General features: G+C 43.7%; 1 protein-coding gene across 8 annotated transcripts in view; it reads right to left on the bottom strand.

Moving 5' to 3' along the window:
- Nucleotides 1-7746, bottom strand: part of LOC110489787 (microtubule-associated protein 4) — a 122134-nt gene extending 114388 nt beyond the window's left edge. For all 8 annotated transcript variants that reach the window (XM_036944051.1, XM_036944056.1, XM_036944049.1 and 5 more), the window contains exon 1: nucleotides 7336-7746. The gene's annotated coding sequence lies outside the window, so the exon portion shown is untranslated. The remainder of the gene's footprint in view (nucleotides 1-7335) is intronic.
- Nucleotides 7747-10185: the final 2439 nt, after the last annotated feature.

Below are 10185 nucleotides of genomic sequence, written 5' to 3' on the forward strand. Positions count from 1 at the left end.
TGAGAGAGATATCCAGTAAGGAGGGAGAACATGAGAGAGAGAGAGAGAGATATCCAGTAAGGAGGGAGGACATGAGAGCGAAAGAATGCAATATATAAAAAGAGAGAGAGGTCCTGTGAGTTGTAGCTATGTCCTCCTCTCTCTAATGGTATTAGTGCACTCAGGGACATTTCTGTTCGATGTAATTCAGACCCTGATGTAGCCCATTAGGTTGTACTCTGGAAGAGGGAGGAGGGAGAAAGAGAGAGAGCATAGTTCTGCTCTAAAAGTACTGAAGCCACTGCCACACCCTGTACTAGCCAATCCCCCTCTCCACTCCTCCTTGGGCCTCTCTCTCTCGTCTGACAAGCCAGTCTGAGTCTCTGTGTGGGAGGGTGAGGGTTGGGGTTGGGATAGAGTGACAGAGAATTAATTCCCCTGTGCCAATTCCCTGTGTCTCCCTCCCACGTTTATGTGCATGTAGGTTCTCTCTCGCTCACGCGCGCACACACACACACACACACACACACACACACACACACACACACACACACACACACACACACACACACACACACACACACACACACACACACACACACACACACACACACACACACACACACACACACACACACACACACAGCGCTGGGTCTGTGTTTGCCAGGATTGGAAACTATGCTGCCCATTGTTGCAAAGCGAGGCTTGACACATCGCAATGGAACGCATAGCAGCACAGACACAAAGGACAATTCTAATCCCAAAACAAACACTAACACACAGGTAGCAGACACACTAAGCCAGGCCTAAGTCTGAGGGAACATTAGCGAACAAATAAACTAAAGCTCAGTCCTATGTTGTAGTATTAATGGTTAATAGGAAGTTCTCCAAAAGAGAGTCAAGTAACGGTACTCAAAGCAGCTCTCTCTCCTCTCCCCCTCCCTCCTCCATGATTACCTTTGGTACTGGTGGTTCTCTCTCTCCTCTCCCCCTCCCTCCTCCATGATTACCTTTGGTAATGGTGGTTCTCTCTCTCCTATCCCCCTCCCTGATTACCTTTGGTACAGGTGGTTCTCTCTCTCCTCTCCCCCTCCCTCCTCCATGATTACCTTTGGTACTGGTGGTTCTCTCTCTCCTCTCCCCCTCCCTCCTCCATGATTACCTTTGGTACTGGTGGTTCTCTCTCTCCTCTCCCCCTCCCTCCTCCATGATTACCTTTGGTACTGGTGGTTCTCTCTCTCCTCTCCCCCTCCCTCCTCCATGATTACCTTTGGTACTGGTGGTTCTCTCTCTCCTCTCCCCCTCCCTCCTCCATGATTACCTTTGGTACTGGTGGTTCTCTCTCTCCTCTCCCCCTCCCTTATTACCTTAGGTACTGGTGGTTCTCTCTCTCCTCTCCCCCTCCCTCCTCCATGATTACCTTTGGTACTGGTGGTTCTCTCTCTCCTCTCCCCCTCCCTCCTCCATGATTACCTTAGGTACTGGTGGTTCTCTCTCTCCTCTCCCCCCTCCATGATTACCTTTGGTAATGGTGGTTCTCTCTCTCCTCTCCCCCTCCCTCCTCCATGATTACCTTTGGTACTGGTGGTTCTCTCTCTCCTCTCCCACTCCCTCCTCCATGATTACCTTTGGTAATGGTGGTTCTCTCTCTCCTCTCCCCCCCTCCATGATTACCTTTGGTACTGGTGGTTCTCTCTCTCCTCTCCCCCTCCCTCCTCCATGATTACCTTTGGTACTGGTGGTTCTCTCTCTCCTCTCCCCCTCCCTCCTCCATGATTACCTTTGGTACTGGTGGTTCTCTCTCTCCTCTCCCCCTCCCTCCTCCACGATTACCTTTGGTAATGGTGGTTCTCTCTCTCTCTCCTCTCCCCCCTCCATGATTACCTTTGGTAATGGTAGTGGTTCTCTCTCCCTCTCCCTCCATCCATCTATCTCTGTGTCTAGCTGTGTGGTGATCATGGTGGTGTTGGATGTGTCCCAGGCGACACGGTGGCTATAATTCTGCTGGAGGCCTGATTGACAGTTAAAGCCAAGCTGCGGCTAGGCTGCCTCCGTTGTCCTGTTGCAGGGGATTACACCGCCCGCCAACCCTTTGCTGCCTCACTCCTCTTTCCATCCTTCTCTCCATTCTTCATTCACCCGCTGCTGTCACGCAATCTCAAAGTCGTGGTCGACTATGGACGACCACTTGGCCGAAAGCCAACCAACTTAATAAAGCACAGAACGATATCGCTCGCCGGTTTATCCTCCATTTACTAAACCAAAGTAGGTGTCCCATATAGCCACCTCCTTCTCCTGCCATCCTTACGCTCTAACCTCACCAGCATTCCAGTTGTTCTATCCATTCTCCTCCATCTTATCTTCCTGTTGTTTTTCACTGATAAAAAGTGCTTGCACTTAAAATGTCTATGTGGCAGTCTAAGCTTTGAATTTTTAAGAGATCCCAAGCAAAGTTCTGTACAGTATAGTACTGTTTGGTAATGGGTCAATTGGCGTGATAAGACCAGTGACTAGGAATGCATAATTAATGTAAACTAGAAAGGTTTCTGTTGATGCACTGCTAAATGGAGGGAAGGAGCGTTGCCTTGAACTGGCAGAAAACACAAACAAACTAAAAGAGGGTGGTGATTTGATAGGCTAATGTAGAAACGCAAGCTGTGAATGGGTGAAACTTGTCCACAGCGATACTGGACAAGCTCAGACAGCACAATCTGGCACAACCATAAACAGCACTTAAGTAATCACCAATCGGTATTGGTGATTACACAAAAATCAAAGTAAAATGGCCGTCTTTGGACTGATTCCTCTTGCTATTATCCAGGTGTGAAAAAGTAACAACTACGACCGACCACCAACTAACACAACCTACTTCAAGGTGAGAAGAAATGTGGGAGGTGCTGTACACAATGCCAACAACTCTTCGTGATCCTCTCAGAAATGACAACCTAGCATAATTGAGATAAACCATTGTTGCATTCCAATCCCAGACCCATTTTCTTCCAATCAGCCAGCAGACAATGTATAACTCCAGTCCTGTTCGGAGCGCCCTGGAAATACAAGAACCCTTCTGCCAGCACATTAGACTCGCTGGAATGGGTCCAAAACTATCACAGACGTCTCAATGAGACACTTACAGTCAGAGCTAGGAGAGATGAAGCCAGAGATGTTCCATTGGGTGAATGATTGATGCTTTTAAAAGGGAGACACAGTCCTGTCCTATCAGGCTTACAACATCTTCACCCTGTCAATGATGTATAGCCTTTGAGCATGTGCCCACAAAAAAGTCAACTTATTATCACACATGATTGTAGAAGTGAAACTATTCAAACTACCCAATAGGTATAAACTGTCCATATAGATAGATGTAACAGTATATAACAGTTTATGTTATGTTATATTCACATTAGTATCGATCCCTGCTCACGGATGTCAGACTGACCTGACGGATAAGAAACAAGGCTGCTGTAATTGCATTATGGATAATCCATCCGATCAACTACAGATTGGGCCAACAGCAATAATGACAGTGTCCTGGTTGTCATGACGATCGGTGGCTTGGGGCAGAGGTAGGAGGCTGGGGTACACCACACCGTGATACAGCGATCAGGGGTGAAGACAGTCACGCCAACTCCCTAAGCCCTACAGCCTCTGTTTGGTTACCATTACCTCACTGTACCGACACCGCCTGATATCCATCACAGGTCCTGACCCATCCCTGTCCTTTGTCTGAACTAGCGTGAGCTGTAGTGCCCCTACTGGACCGCACAGCATCACGCATGCTCTCTGAAGACAGCCACTCCCATCATGGCTGTAATGGTGGTTAATTGAGGGGCAAAAATACTACATTGTTTGAAAATACTGAAGAAATGGGTGATTGATTTCCCAGGCTTCCCATAGGCCCAAACTCCATTGACAGGCTCTTTAAGAGGGCCTGTCTCTCTATGGTTGACCAGGCCTCTCTAGGTCTAAAGTTACTGTGGCTTGACTTCCTATCTCTGCTGTAACACACGCTGCCAAGGGTCCCACATCAGATGGGTCATGCAGGCCAGGCTAGCAGAGTCATGGTGAGCAGCAGCAGCCACAGGGATGGGAGACACAGATCAGACCAGATTAGCAGAGTGAGGGAGAGTGGAGGGGAATTGAGAGTGCTAGTTCTACTCAATTGGTTTCCCCTATTCACTCTTGCTAGCTAGACTGGGGGCCCCTCTCACCTAGAATGCTCGTTCATCAATTCGTACCCTTCCTGATAACCTCAATTTAATTCAGTCGTTTTGTAATAACCACCCTTGTGTAATAATCCAAGCACACAAGTGAGGGTTTTAGTGCATAATGAAAATGTGTCCCATGCGTGTAGTTGGAGCGTTGTCACTGTACACTATACACATCGGTCTCTATTGAGGTAGGATTCATTTTATTTCTATAGTCCTTTCACCTCTAATTTAAAAAGAATGACAGTTGTAGATCATTTTAACATGGACTTGGTACGTTTCCCAACAGTGCTGTCGAGCTTTAGGGGCTTATTTTGTTACATTTTAACTCCAGAGAGTGTAGTACGTCATGCCATGTGTATCCGAGAAGCAATCCCCTTTGCAGGGCACGATATAGAAAAAAACCTAACTTGTGATAGTGTAATGACATTACAAATCCACCCGAGGAATTTCCCCAAAAGTTTTGTTTGTGTTTTAGATTTTCTTCTCCATGAGGCATGTAGACACTGTCGACTGACAGCCGTAAAAAAAAAGGTTAGTTTCTCCACCCCAAAGCTAACATTTCTTGTCACTTTTGCCCTTTGCGGTGAACGTGCGCTGTGATCTTAGGATTCCTCTCTCTGTCTGTCTCCTCCCTGTAGCATTCCAAACCAAAGCTTCCACAATCCACTAGATGTGTTTCTGAATAAATACATTCCATTCCAAAGCACTTTTTTATTGTGCCGCCTCGATGGAGTGATTACTACGTAGCTTCCAGGTTGCCTGCTCCTGTTTAGACGGCTAGAAGCTGAACGAGACATTACATTAACATGCACTGGCACAGAGACCAAATAGTACAATAAAATGGGTCGTTTCAACCACAAATAGATATCGACAATTCTTTGACAACAACGTGAGCACGGTTAATGAAATCACCACTGTTTGAATTGTTGTACGAGGTGAAGGGGGATGCGTGAAACTACACAGTTGACACAAGGAAAAACTAGGTTGGCCAATACAAACCTCTAACAGCCTAACCAAAGGTCACTAATGATTAGCAGACTTTTACCCAGGGCAGGCTAGATAGGCTACTTTCATTTTGACATGTTTGACATATGACACAGTAATCCTAGTGAAACCATTCCGGGTCAGGACACAAGTCCAGAAGTTATCCTTTGGGATTCGAAAACATCAACGAGTACATGTCTGCATGATTAATCCACAGCCTAACATACTTCCCCTCTTAGCTCAGCTATGCTACAAGCTAGCATGGGCCACGAGACAAAGAAATGGAAACCCACACACACGCATATTAGATGACGCCTCCACCTCATTTGGCCAATTTGGTCTGATAGGAGTGTGTGGATTCGTGCCGGAAATGTCTCTAACTGCAGCGGTGCCAAAGAAAGGGAGTAAACATATGCACAATTAAGATAAATATGCTTTTTATTGTCACATACACCGGAATAGGTGCAGTGAAATGTGTTGTTTTACAGGGTCAGCCAGAGTAGTACAGCAACCCTAGAGCAAATTAGGGTTAAGTGCCTTGCTCACGGGCACATCGACAGATTTTTCACCTTGTCGGCTACTGGCCTAACACTCTAACTGATAGGCTACCTGCCACTCTAAGTTACGCTTTACATTAACGTTGCTATTCTGTAATGATACTATAATTACTAACAACAACAACCTTATTACTGTAGTAATTACAGCATCACTCATAGGTATAAGAGAATCTTAATGTATGGTGTTACCCTCACCTGCATGTTTCTAAAGGTAGAATGTATCATTTGACAATCAGACAGAATATAGCCAGTAACGAAGCCGCCGCTGGGTTAGATAGACCCACCTCTGATTCCTGCCTGTAGTAATCTGGGGAGGATTGTCCAGTAATCTCCTGCAGGATCCACACTCCTCTCTAATAGCAAGAATAATCCTCTCTCTGCTATTCCTCTTATCATTCCTATCATCGATATCTAGGAGGTATGGCAACACAAGAGGTTTAATAAGGACTGATAATAGTCTACAGAAATCAAATAGGCAGCCCAACACTGAGAGAAAGTAACTCAGTGTTTACAGTAATGTGATGCAATGGGGTGGCCAGTTGGCAGAGGGTACATGTTCCTTTTCATGGATAGGCCTACAGACTGCACTTTGAAACACATGGCAGTGAAAGATATAATTGTCAATAACTGCTCCAAGCAGACAGCACATGTTCAAGATAAACAGCTTTCTGGCTACAGTGCAATATCTCAGCTGCTGTGTAGTAGCCCTGAAGGTTGCTTTGGAGATTATATTCACTAAATCATAGCCGATAAACTCAACTCCAAGATTTATGATGTAGTTGAGCGGGCTACTAGTGTGGGTTTTTATTTTTTTAAATTACAGATGTCAACACCCAAAGAAAAACCCGCAATTAAACACGAGATTTTTCTGTGTAATTGCGGGCTAGTTTTTTAAATAACAACTTTATAAAAACGTATAAAACCCCACACTAGTCGCCGCTCAACTCCATCATAAATCGTTGAGTTTAATCCACTAACTAAATCAGAGCATAACACGTAGCCTATTCCAGCCTTATAGGAAATTAAAACGACATGTTACTGCGGCTGTACAGTCAAAACAGAAAACCGTAACATCGAAATGATCCAAATGTCACAATGTTGCAGAGTATTCAAAGTTCACATTTGTCAACAGTTGGATTTGAAGAAGCTCTGCGGGAGGTCCCGACTAAACTGGAGGACCCGACTGAGCTGAAGCCCCCCAAACAAACAAAAAACACCCTTTTAACATTAGGAATTGCACTTTATAAAGCCTTATACCAATAGGAACCATGTGCGCAGTTGCTTTGCCCTAATTGAATGACGTTATGGCCACACACACACACACACACACACACACACACACACACACACACACACACACAGTCAAGCTTGCATAACTTTGCGAACAGCCATAGCTCCTGCGCTGTGACACTCGGGTGTGACACTGCGACTTCACCCATGCACTTCTTGCTATGATGCGTAACGTGCGTATTTCTCATCCAAAATCACCGTCCCTTCTTCACTGATAAATAAACAAACCATATCAGAACAACATGATAGCCGTAACCCGAGGTACCTAGAGGATTTGCCCAATAAAAGGATGAGTTTATTTTGAGTTGACTCACCGTTTGCTGAATATTTTTGACAGTTTGTCGGGAGTCTCCGAGTGTAGCTGCCACCACGATGATGATCCGCCCTCCCGTACTGCGCTTCAGTGACCGCAGGGTAACATTACCGCCTACAGACAGATTCCTCCAATCAAAATCCCAAAATACCAACTGACTGAAATTTTATCCAATGATAATGGCGAAAATGTCCTTTTGACAGAGGCTACCTCCAATCACAGCTTTTGTATTTTACAGGCGAACGCCCTGATGGTTTCCTTCGGCACTGTAATTTACTTTGATCGACAACCAGAACGTACAATGAGTAAGTTTGACGCCTTTTACGGGACTATATTGGCCCAATAGGCAACCATAAGAAGAACAGCCATTGAAGAGTAAAACGTCAGAATGTCGCTGGCGGACAGTCTACATGGCTAGATCATATATCAATCGCATTGGGCGCGTTGGAACGGATCACTTTTATCAAGTCGGTGGTCACTGCCTTTCAACTTGTATTGCATTATGGGGGTAAAAGAAAATCTGACAACCCTAGGATCGAAGGTCATGAAGTTTCAACTGCAATTGTATGTAGTTGCTCCTCACTAGCTGCAACTTGCAGCCATCGCCTGCATTGTGGGAGGCACTAATTGTCAACCAATCATTCGTGTTTTTGTTTGATTGCCGCGAACGTGACCAAAAACGTTACTGAAACAGGAAGTAACTTGCCCGCAATTCATATCTAAACAGTGTACAAGTGAATGTAATATTTGAGTCTATCTCCAATTAATAGTACAATGTAAGCCTACGCACGTATATTTACAGTGTGTGATATGGAGGTTGGAGACATGTTTATTTCAATATTTCATAGAAACGTATAAACAATGGCAACATTGCCATGTTGCATTGAGCCATGCTTGTTGGAAAACCAAATCATTGTTCCGACTTTTGGCTGTCGTAGATGCACCTCACCGAATTCACTCCTCGACTTTTATCTGCAGTTGGTTGCTTTATCAGCCTTACCACTCAAACAAGCCAATTGTGTGGTGTGACGATGCAGGTTTTAAATTCGAATGCATAAAAAAGTGCATTATTCATCAGGCCTATGGGCTTGCTAGGCTATAGCATAGGCCTAATCTTATTATTCGATTTAATGAGCTGTGTTGGCTGTTGGAATTTTCCAAATCATAATATCCTTTATAAGCTGTAGAAATATTGTAAATGGCAGTTAATGCTATACAACATGATTCCAAAAATGCATAGAAAAGTACCATAACTTACCCTGACACTAAGTTACTGCATTACTTTGTAAAAAAAAGTAATGTTTCAGTGTTTAACTGTAACCACTCATTAACATTGTATCACCGAGTTTGGAAACAATTTCAGTTACTGTTTCAACCCTTTTGCATTAAATTGTACAATGTCGCCATCGCATGGCCAAAAGCTCACCTTTCAGTGGTGGACGCATAGGGATAGACAGAGGTGGTACTTCCTATGGGTTTGGAAAGGATCACATAATTCCATCCAGGTCATCGGGAGGGATTAGCCACTTGATTATTTTTTCTCAAAGCTGTCACCCCTGTTGAAAATACTTTAAACCCTTGTAAGTGATCAGCTAGAAGAGTTTTTATTTACTAACTCTATTTTATCAATGTACCAATCAGGCTTCAGGAAGAAGCATAGCACATTTACAGCAGCCATGACGGTTTTAAATGATATCACTGAAGCCATTGACAAAAAACAGCACTGTGTCTCACTTTTTATTGATCTCTCTAAGGCTTTTGATACAGTTGATCATGCTACACTAAGGCAGAGATTGTCGAGTGTAGGTCTTTCGGAGCATGCAGTTGCATGGTTTGTTAACTATCTGTCTGATAGAACTCAGTACACTCAATTTGATGGGCTTATGTCTGTTAAATTGTCTGTCTTGAATGGTGTGCCCCAAGGCTCTGTACTTGGTCCTCTCTTATTCACTATTTATATAAATGATTTAGACAAAAATGTCCAAAATGCACAACTTAATTTTTATGCTGATGATACTTTTATTTACTGTTGTGCCTCCTCTCTCACAAAAGCTTTCCAGAACATGCTAACTGCTTTTTATACTGTTCAACATACCTTGTGTCAATTGAAGCTTATCCTCAATACTGACAAAACTAAACTAATGGTGTTTTCTAATGCAAGAAATAGACCTATGAACCTTTCACATATTACTACCTGTCAGGGCAAGGAGATTGAGGTTATAACCTCATATAAATATCTTGGAATTTTAATTGATGACGGCCTCTCTTTCAAATTGCATATTCAACAACTTACAAAAAAATTGAAGCTGAAATTGGGATTTTATTTTAGGAATAAGGCCTGTTTTTCTTTTGAAGCCAGAAGGAGGCTAGTATCAGCTACATTTATGCCTTTACTAGACTATGGGGATATTTTATATATGAATGCTTCCGCTCAGTGTTTGAGATCAATTGACACTCTTTACCATGGCACTTTGAGATTTATTTTAAACTGCAAAACCCTTACGCACCACTGCACTTTGTATACCAGGGTTGGCTGGCCTTCTCTAGTCACTCGTAGGCTCAGTCACTGGTATACTTTTATTTATAAAGCCATTTTGGGTTTACTACCTTTTTATTTGTGCATTTTTATTGTTCAGAAATGTGGTGGGTACTCTCTTCGTTCGCTGGACTTTATCCTGCTAACTGTTCCAAATGTCTGAACTGAATTTGGTAAAAGGCCTTTTATGTACTCTTGGAACACCTTACAAAATACTTTTAAACTGGAAGAACTTGTCCCGATTGGTGTTTTTAAATCACTGATGAAGAATTTTGAGGCTGATTCCCTGACCTGTCAATGTTTTTAATTTGCTGT

Source organism: Oncorhynchus mykiss, chromosome 15 (genome assembly GCF_013265735.2).
Source record: "Oncorhynchus mykiss isolate Arlee chromosome 15, USDA_OmykA_1.1, whole genome shotgun sequence".
NCBI lineage: Eukaryota > Metazoa > Chordata > Actinopteri > Salmoniformes > Salmonidae > Oncorhynchus > Oncorhynchus mykiss.